Raw genomic sequence first — 7,940 nt, 5'->3', positions numbered from 1 at the left:
ATCAGCTACTAAGAGCAACGGTACTCTCTATATGATCTACCTGGTTTGTTCCCATAATTCTTTTTAAGCATTTTTTAGGTCAATTTCCTAGTTAAGACTCCATTTATTCATTCTAGCACCTACGATGTTTCAAGCTTGTTAATAACCTCTGACTGTTTTTATCAGAATGGTGCCAGTCATTTCAAAGACAAACTCCTAACTCCAGGCAATCCCTTACTTCTCTCCTCAACTTAAATGGCTGCTCTGTCACAGCATACAAATTTATTGCCCTCTTCTTTTGTCTGGTTCATTTCCAATCCTGTAATTTGCATGGCACACAGATATTCTTGGAAATAATTCCTTCTTCCACAGTATAAAGAAGTATATCTAGGTCTGTTGTTTCCTTTATATGGCATAAGATCATCTATGTCTCTGTTGTCTTTCCAGAAAAAGAATTTCTTAATAATAAATTGCTTCACAAAATATCATTCTTTTCACCGTGATCATCTTTGTTATCTTGGCTGGCAATTTTTCCCTGCATAAAATGTTATTGACTAGAACTGCATAAAATATTCCAGGAGAAGAGATATGATAATTTTTTAGAAAGAATTAAAATCAACATATTCTGAATTATTATATGCATGCAAATGAACTTTTAATGTATCATTGTATTCAAATATATGTATATTACATACTCAAGTTGGTTTCCAAATTGTAATAATTATCTTTGTTTCAAATGTAATGAAGTTGAAAATGAGAGTTTAAAGAGAAAGGAAATATTTCAAATGATTACTTTGATTAACTGAATGATATCTTTGTGTATGTGGAATCAAAAGAATGACTAATTTAATAAATTAACTCAAGCAGTCATTTGATAGGTAAAATTCATATAAAGCAATTGCTTGTCATCATGTAGCTGTGCTAATTTGCCAGATTATTTAACTGTGTAGGATTTATAGAAATAGAGTCACAACAGATTTATCTATAATCAAAAACACTTGTATATTTCAATCATTTTGAGAATGTGACTTCAATGGTTTAAACACATTTAAATGTTACACAATAGTTAACTTTACATTTCATCTGAACACTATTCCATACCTTTTCCCAAGTTAATCCAAATGATGCTTATTAACTCAAATGAGTTATTCCTTTTAACAATAGAATTATTAAACATATTTCAAATAATTAAATGCTAAATACTAGCTGGCACAATCAGTTGATTCTCTTATCTCCCATAATTTATTCTTGCCCTTTGTCACATTCCAGGAATTAAAGCATCATAATAATTAATCCTGTATATTTTAACTATGATAGTTTTTCTTTCAGATTAAAGATTTACTTTTAGATGAAGTATTATAATATATCGGTATTATTTGTACATGTAAATAAAACTACTCCAAAACAACAGCAAAACAATGAATAAGAGACTCAGTTTATAATTCTTATTTTTCAAGTAAACAGAAAATTGAGTAGATATTAGGAGTTAAATTTTATCTCCAAGATATTTTGTTATTATTGTTATGACTGGTTGTCTATGACTACTGACCTCTTAAATGATATAAAATATGCAGAGATTACTGAGCTCAATTCTACCTTTATGTGCTATTACAGAAATACTGAAGTGATAAAATTGGCCTGCCTATATGTTCTACTTTCCAGATGTCCTAATTCTCTAGCAGATAGATATAGGGAGCAAGCCTAAGGCAAGCTGGCAGGCTGCAAACACCCCCTCCCCCCAGGTGGGATGTGTGTGATATCCCTCAGGCACTCCTGGCTGTCCAAGGACAAAGGACTGATAGAGATCATAGTCCTGCAGGACCTGCATCTCCATCTATTTACAAATATTTTAGTAAATCACAAGAAAAAGGCAATCTTATCAACAGTCTAATATCCAGAAAGTCATAGACTCAGTTTCCCAGAGCCCCAACATCACCCCTCCACAGTGATATGGGAAACAAAGACAGAAGAAAATGGCAGTTAAAATTAAATTTCCTTATAACCTGCAGCCCACTGACAAATACTTGAGGCAGGCAGAGTAAAATATTTCTCCAGGAACTCCTTACTGTCTTAAAGTTAATGCTTTGCTAGAGGGAAAAACAACCTTAACTTGACAATAGCTAGGCCTCCAGTATCCTGTGCATCTTCTTTAACATATGAAAGTCTCATTGGAAACTTCCCCTGGACTTTACCTCCCCCATCTCCCAAGTATATAACCAGTGTCTCCTCATGGTCCTGGGGCAGCTCTTCCTGTCCAAGGGTCCTGTCCCCATGCTTTAATAAAATCACCGTTTTGCACCAAAGACGTCTTCAAGAATTCTTTCTTGGCCGTCTGCTCTGGTCCCACGAACCTCACTATCATCCCCAAAAACCTCATCAGATATTACTGGTACTCCTTACAATTCCTTAATTCTACACAATGTACAATTGGAATTGGAAGAAAAGTAGCTGTACCTAGAGAGAAGCATTTCCTTCTAATTTATTTTATGAGACTAATAAAATCTTGATATCAAAATGAAACAAAAATATTATGAGAAAAGGAAACTACAAACCCAAATATTCATGAATAAAAGAATATATACATATCAATTGATATATAGATATAGATAATTTATAAATTAAGATATTAACAAATTAAGTCTAGCAATATATAACAGACAGTGATAAATTACATCCAACTTATGTATATCCTAGAATATAAACTGAAGCTGAAGCTCAGAGCCTGGATTGGAGCCTGATTCAGATTCTGCGTCTCCCTCTCTCGTGGTCTCCCACCCCTCCCCCCCCCCCCAGTTCGTGTTCTGTCTCTCTCTCTCAAAAAATAAATAAACATTTAAAAAAAAAGAAAAAAAATTAAAAAGTTGTTCAAAGGGTGCTCTATTGGTTAAGTGTCTGACTTTTGATTTCAGCTCAGGTCTGATCTCAGGTTGGTGACATTGAGCCCTGCATCAGGCTCTGCTCTGAGAATGGAGAGTGCTTGATTCTCTCTCTCTCTCTCTCTCTCTCTCTCTTCCCTCCTCCCCTCAATAAATATTTAAAAAATAAACAAAAAACAATTTATATAATTTCCATATATACAGATTAAAAACATATGACCATCTTGATAGGTACACAAAAAAGTAATTAACACAATTAAAGATAACACTTAATGAAAGGTTGACAATATTCAACAATTTAAAAATAGAACATAGAAGGACACATTTCTATAATAAAAGATATCTTTCTAAAAATACCACTACATTCATATTAGAAGTTCAAGATTAGGAACAAGGCTAGATGTTGATTCTTACCACTTTTATTCATCATTATACAATTGTACATATAATCATTGGTGTGTTTCTTGAGAATGTGGGGCAACAGAAACTCATCCCAGATGGGGATATAAATTGGTACAGTTATTTTGGAAAAGGATGTTTTCATAAGAATATTTCTCTGGAATTGAAAAACTGATTTTAAAATATATTTGGCAATAGAAAGAGCTAAGAATAGCTCAGGGTCACTTGAAGATAAAAAATTTACTTAAAATCAATTTCTGTAGTTTGTTTCATGTTGGAGAATGAATTTTGACAAAAGTCCCATGGTAATTCAAAGGGAAAAAGACAATCAGTACAATATGGATAGGATGTATACTAGTAAAACAAAATATAGAACCCAGAAACAGACCTATCGACATAGGGAACAATAGCATGAAGTTGAAGAGGCATTACAAAGAAATATGGACAGGATAGACTTTTTGATGAATGGCACAGGTACATCAGTATAACCACATTAAAAAGGAAGATAAAACAATTGTTTTGTTTTGTTTTATACTTTATCCCCAAACCTAAATAAATAAATGAATTCTGAGTCGAATAACTAAACATGAAATAACAAATATGAAGGTTTGATAATAGAATACTGGAAAATATATTCATTATGTTAATAAGGGAAAAAGTATTTAGATAAGACTGAAAAAAAAGTCTTTTCATAATGACAGAGGTCAGGAATGCAATCCAAACTCATAAGTGCATTTGAAACCTCTGTTTCCCACCCATCAATATTAAATTGACCAGAATGAATAATCTGGTCAAGCCCAAAGTCAAGAGGTGAGGAAACGCAATCTGCTATCATGAGGCCATCGCAAGGGTTTAGATATATGATACCTGCTGTGGAGTGAAAAAATCAAGATCAATAATTTGGCCAACCACAACTTGAACACAAGCTAGAAAGAAAGCATTGACCTTCATTTATTTCTAACCAGATATTAAACTTCTGCAATAATGAATTTTTCATTCATTTTTAAAAAATTATGCATATCGTGTTTGATAAATCAATGTATTTATTGAACAATGGGTAGCACAACTATAAACTTTCCCTCACACAAACAAAATTTCTCTCTAGTAGCACCAAACAAGACTTTTAGACACTGCCAATTTAATCTGGAGACATCAGAAAACAAATTGATCTAAATTGGACAGGACAAAAATTCAAGGTTTAAGGTAAAAAATCAAGTGTGTATATTATTTTCCATCTCATATAGATTCTATTTACAGTCCTTTTTATTTTTTAGGTGTAACTCAACTTCATTCACATGTATTTCTAGTGTTTACATAAATGTATTTCTAATGAAATATCACAATTTTATTATTCAGTGTCTCACATTGTGCTTTGACTCGTGTTTTTGTTTATGTTTTTTTAATTGAGTTAATCTGCAAAGGGCTCACTTGGGAACTGCACAAAATTTGAAATGTTTCATGAATTTGTATATCATCCTTGCATAGGGGCAATGCTAATCTTCTGTGTGTCTTCCAATTATAGTACATTTAGTATTGAAGGGATCACATAAATGTATTATTTTGACATGTGTGGTTTTAGCAATAATTACCATATTCCCACTCAGATGTAAAAAAAGTAATTTTTACTAAAACTACAGAATACGTTTATATAATGATATTAGTGCTTTCTCTATAAAATTATCATTTTTTAGTCTATCTTCCATTTACTCAATTACTTTGAAATTGTGAAAATGTACTTTACTTTGAAGCAAAGTGATCTGGCAGGATATCTCATGTATATTTGAATGAATATAAGTAAAATATTTAAGTGATCTTAACATGGACTTATTATTAAATGAATTATACCAGTTCTCTATTGTTATATAAAACTTTGAAATGAAGTGAGCAAATAAATTATGCAGATGGGAAAATTGAATTGAACTGATTATTAGCTACCCACCTTACCCCTTCGCAATGAAATTCAGAACTCCACATTGGCTGTATACAACTAACATTAAATTAAATACGTCATTGCGTTTTCAACAGCAGCAAAACTTACAAGTTACTGTGTTTTTATGAGACACCTTAATTTATAAAGGAATATTGTAGATTTCAAATGTTTTCTCTAATGATTGCAGGGTAGTGCAATGGTTATTTAGGCTTCTTTGGAGTATCTTTTTAATAAAGATTAGTTATAAGAAAGGACTAATAAGAGAAATTCAGGTAGAACATTAAATTTCAGACAATTATTTTTTAAAGCTAGAAAAATTATCTATTGCACCTAAAGTAATGCTGTTTTTGTATTTATGAAACTTCTAAGAAAAACGTGTGATTTAACAATATCGATCTTTTTATTCTTATTTAAAAAAATATGTTGGATTATTACTACAATTTCTTTTGTTGCTGATACCACTACAAACGCCTTCATGAATGAAGGCAAAAATGAGTAACTATAAAAATATATGGACTGAACATCTACACACACACAAAACATAAACATATACATATTTACACAAATATATATACAGTAGAAAAAAGGAAATGTGTTTCATTTTGCACAATTTTTTCTCAGATTTCTAGAAGAAAACATTGGGAATACAATTTTTTAAATTAGTAATATGCTCCACAGAGTAGGATGAATCAAAATGTCAATATTTTCAACTTTATTAGCCGAAAACCAAAACGAAACCTTGAATTAAATAGCTGACAATTAAAAAGTCATAAGAGTATTTGAAAAATACGTTTGTCAGAATAAAAATAACAGGATCACATGAAGAACAGGTAAGGATAATAAACCAATTAAATGTATAAATATATACCATGTAAAATTATCATTTTAGATATGTATTTTTAATTTTAATTTTGTAATGTTTATTTTTGAAGGAGAGATAGAGCATGAGCGGGGGGGGGGGGGGTAGCAGAGAGAGAGAGAGAGAGAGAGAGAGAGAGAGAGAGGAGAGGGAGACACAGAATCCAAAGCAGGCTCCAGGATCCGAGCTGTCAGCACAGAACCCAACGCGGGGCTTCAACCCATGAACCGTGAGATCGTAACCTGAGCTGATGTCAGACACTTAACCAACTGAGCCAGCCAGGTGCCCCAGATACATATTTTTAGAGTAAGATAATGTATATAGAAACTTTTTCAGAAATATTTTAATTTTTTATTCTTTTTTTAAAGATAATTTCTAAGTGTTTATTTATTTCTTTTGAGAGAGAGGGGGGCAGAGAGAAAGGTAGAGAGAGAATTCCAAGCAGGCTCTGTGCTCACAGCACACATCTCACAAACCATGAGCTCATGACCTGAGCCAAAATCAAGAGTTAGTCGCTTACTGGAGTGAGCCATCCAGGTGCTCCTATTAAGATAATTTTTTAGAAAAGTTTTAGGTTCATAGCAAAATTATGGGGAGTTAAAGAGATTTCCCATATACCTCCTGCCTTCACAATAGCTAGCCTTCTCCGTTATTAACACCCCCCACCAGCTCTGTACATTTGTTACAGCTGATGACCCTAAACTGACAGACCATAATCACCCAAAATCCAAAATTTATATTATGGTTCCCTTTTGGTTTTAACATTCTATGGATTGATGAATATATAATGTTATGTATTAATCATTATGGTAATATACAGAGTATTTTTACTGCACCAAATAACCTTTTCCTCTACCTATTATTTATCCCTCTACTTCCCCAACCCAAACCTGGCAACTCCTAGTATTTTTACTGTCTCCACAGTTTTGCCTTTTTCAGTATGTCATGTAGTTGGAATCACAGTCAGTAGTTTTTCCAGATTGATTATTTTCATTTTGTAATAGGTATTTAGGGTTCTTCCATCACTTTTCCTGGTCTCATAGCTCATATCCTTTTGCACTTGAATAATATTCCATTATCTAGATGAACCACAGTTTATTATCTCTTTATCTACTGAAGGACATTTTGGCTATTCCTAATTTGGGAATTATGAAAAAGATGCTGTAAACATCTGTGTGCAGATTTCTATGTGAATGTAAATTCTTAACACCATTGAATAAATACCAAGCCTCCTTCTAACAACCATATGACTGAACTTTGAAGCAGATCTTTTTAAGACTTTCAACAGCCATTTGAGTCTAGAAATGGATTCACCACAGAGAAACTTCAAGGTGACTGTGTGTGCAGCTAACAAACTGATAGTAGAGATTTTGATCCAGAACCATCTAGATAAAATAAATTCTTTGATTCTTCTCCTACAGATATTATGGGAGAAAAAAGTTTATTAATTTAAACCATTAATTTTAGAATAAATTGTTACATAGCAATAGATAACTAATGCGTGTGATATTTTCAAAAACTTAGTCAACTCATATTTTTTTGAGCACCGACTGAATGCCAGATATTGTCCAAAGTACTACAGATACAATTGTCAAGAAGAGATAGGATGACTGATTTCATTGTGCTAATTTCCTTTTTTTCTTGATTAGTATTTCTTGCCCTGTTTCAATTTTCTTTTAAATAAAATTTTAACTATATACCTTAGTAATTGAGGGTAATTATTAAGTATTTAATGTGAGACATATTTCACATTAAACTCATTTCTTCATCATAACAATATTTTGAAATAGAAATTTGTGCCAATTACTAAGCTGTTATTTCATATAAACACCAAATTTACCCTCTATATCCTGTGATTCAAGGGCTAGACTATGCAAGCTGGTTTAAACTTTAAAGT

General features: G+C 32.2%; 1 non-coding gene across 1 annotated transcript; it reads right to left on the bottom strand.

The window, feature by feature from the left end:
• Positions 1–4,694: 4,694 nt before the first annotated feature.
• On the bottom strand, positions 4,695–4,800 carry LOC125926033 (U6 spliceosomal RNA). Its single transcript, XR_007458967.1, has one exon. It is a non-coding gene; the product is annotated as a U6 spliceosomal RNA (small nuclear RNA).
• Positions 4,801–7,940: the final 3,140 nt, after the last annotated feature.

This window comes from Panthera uncia, chromosome F1 (assembly GCF_023721935.1).
Source record: "Panthera uncia isolate 11264 chromosome F1, Puncia_PCG_1.0, whole genome shotgun sequence".
NCBI classification, from domain to species: Eukaryota; Metazoa; Chordata; class Mammalia; order Carnivora; family Felidae; genus Panthera; species Panthera uncia.
The sequence above is the reverse complement of the archived record's forward strand: the minus strand, read 5'-3'. Positions and strand labels throughout refer to the sequence as shown.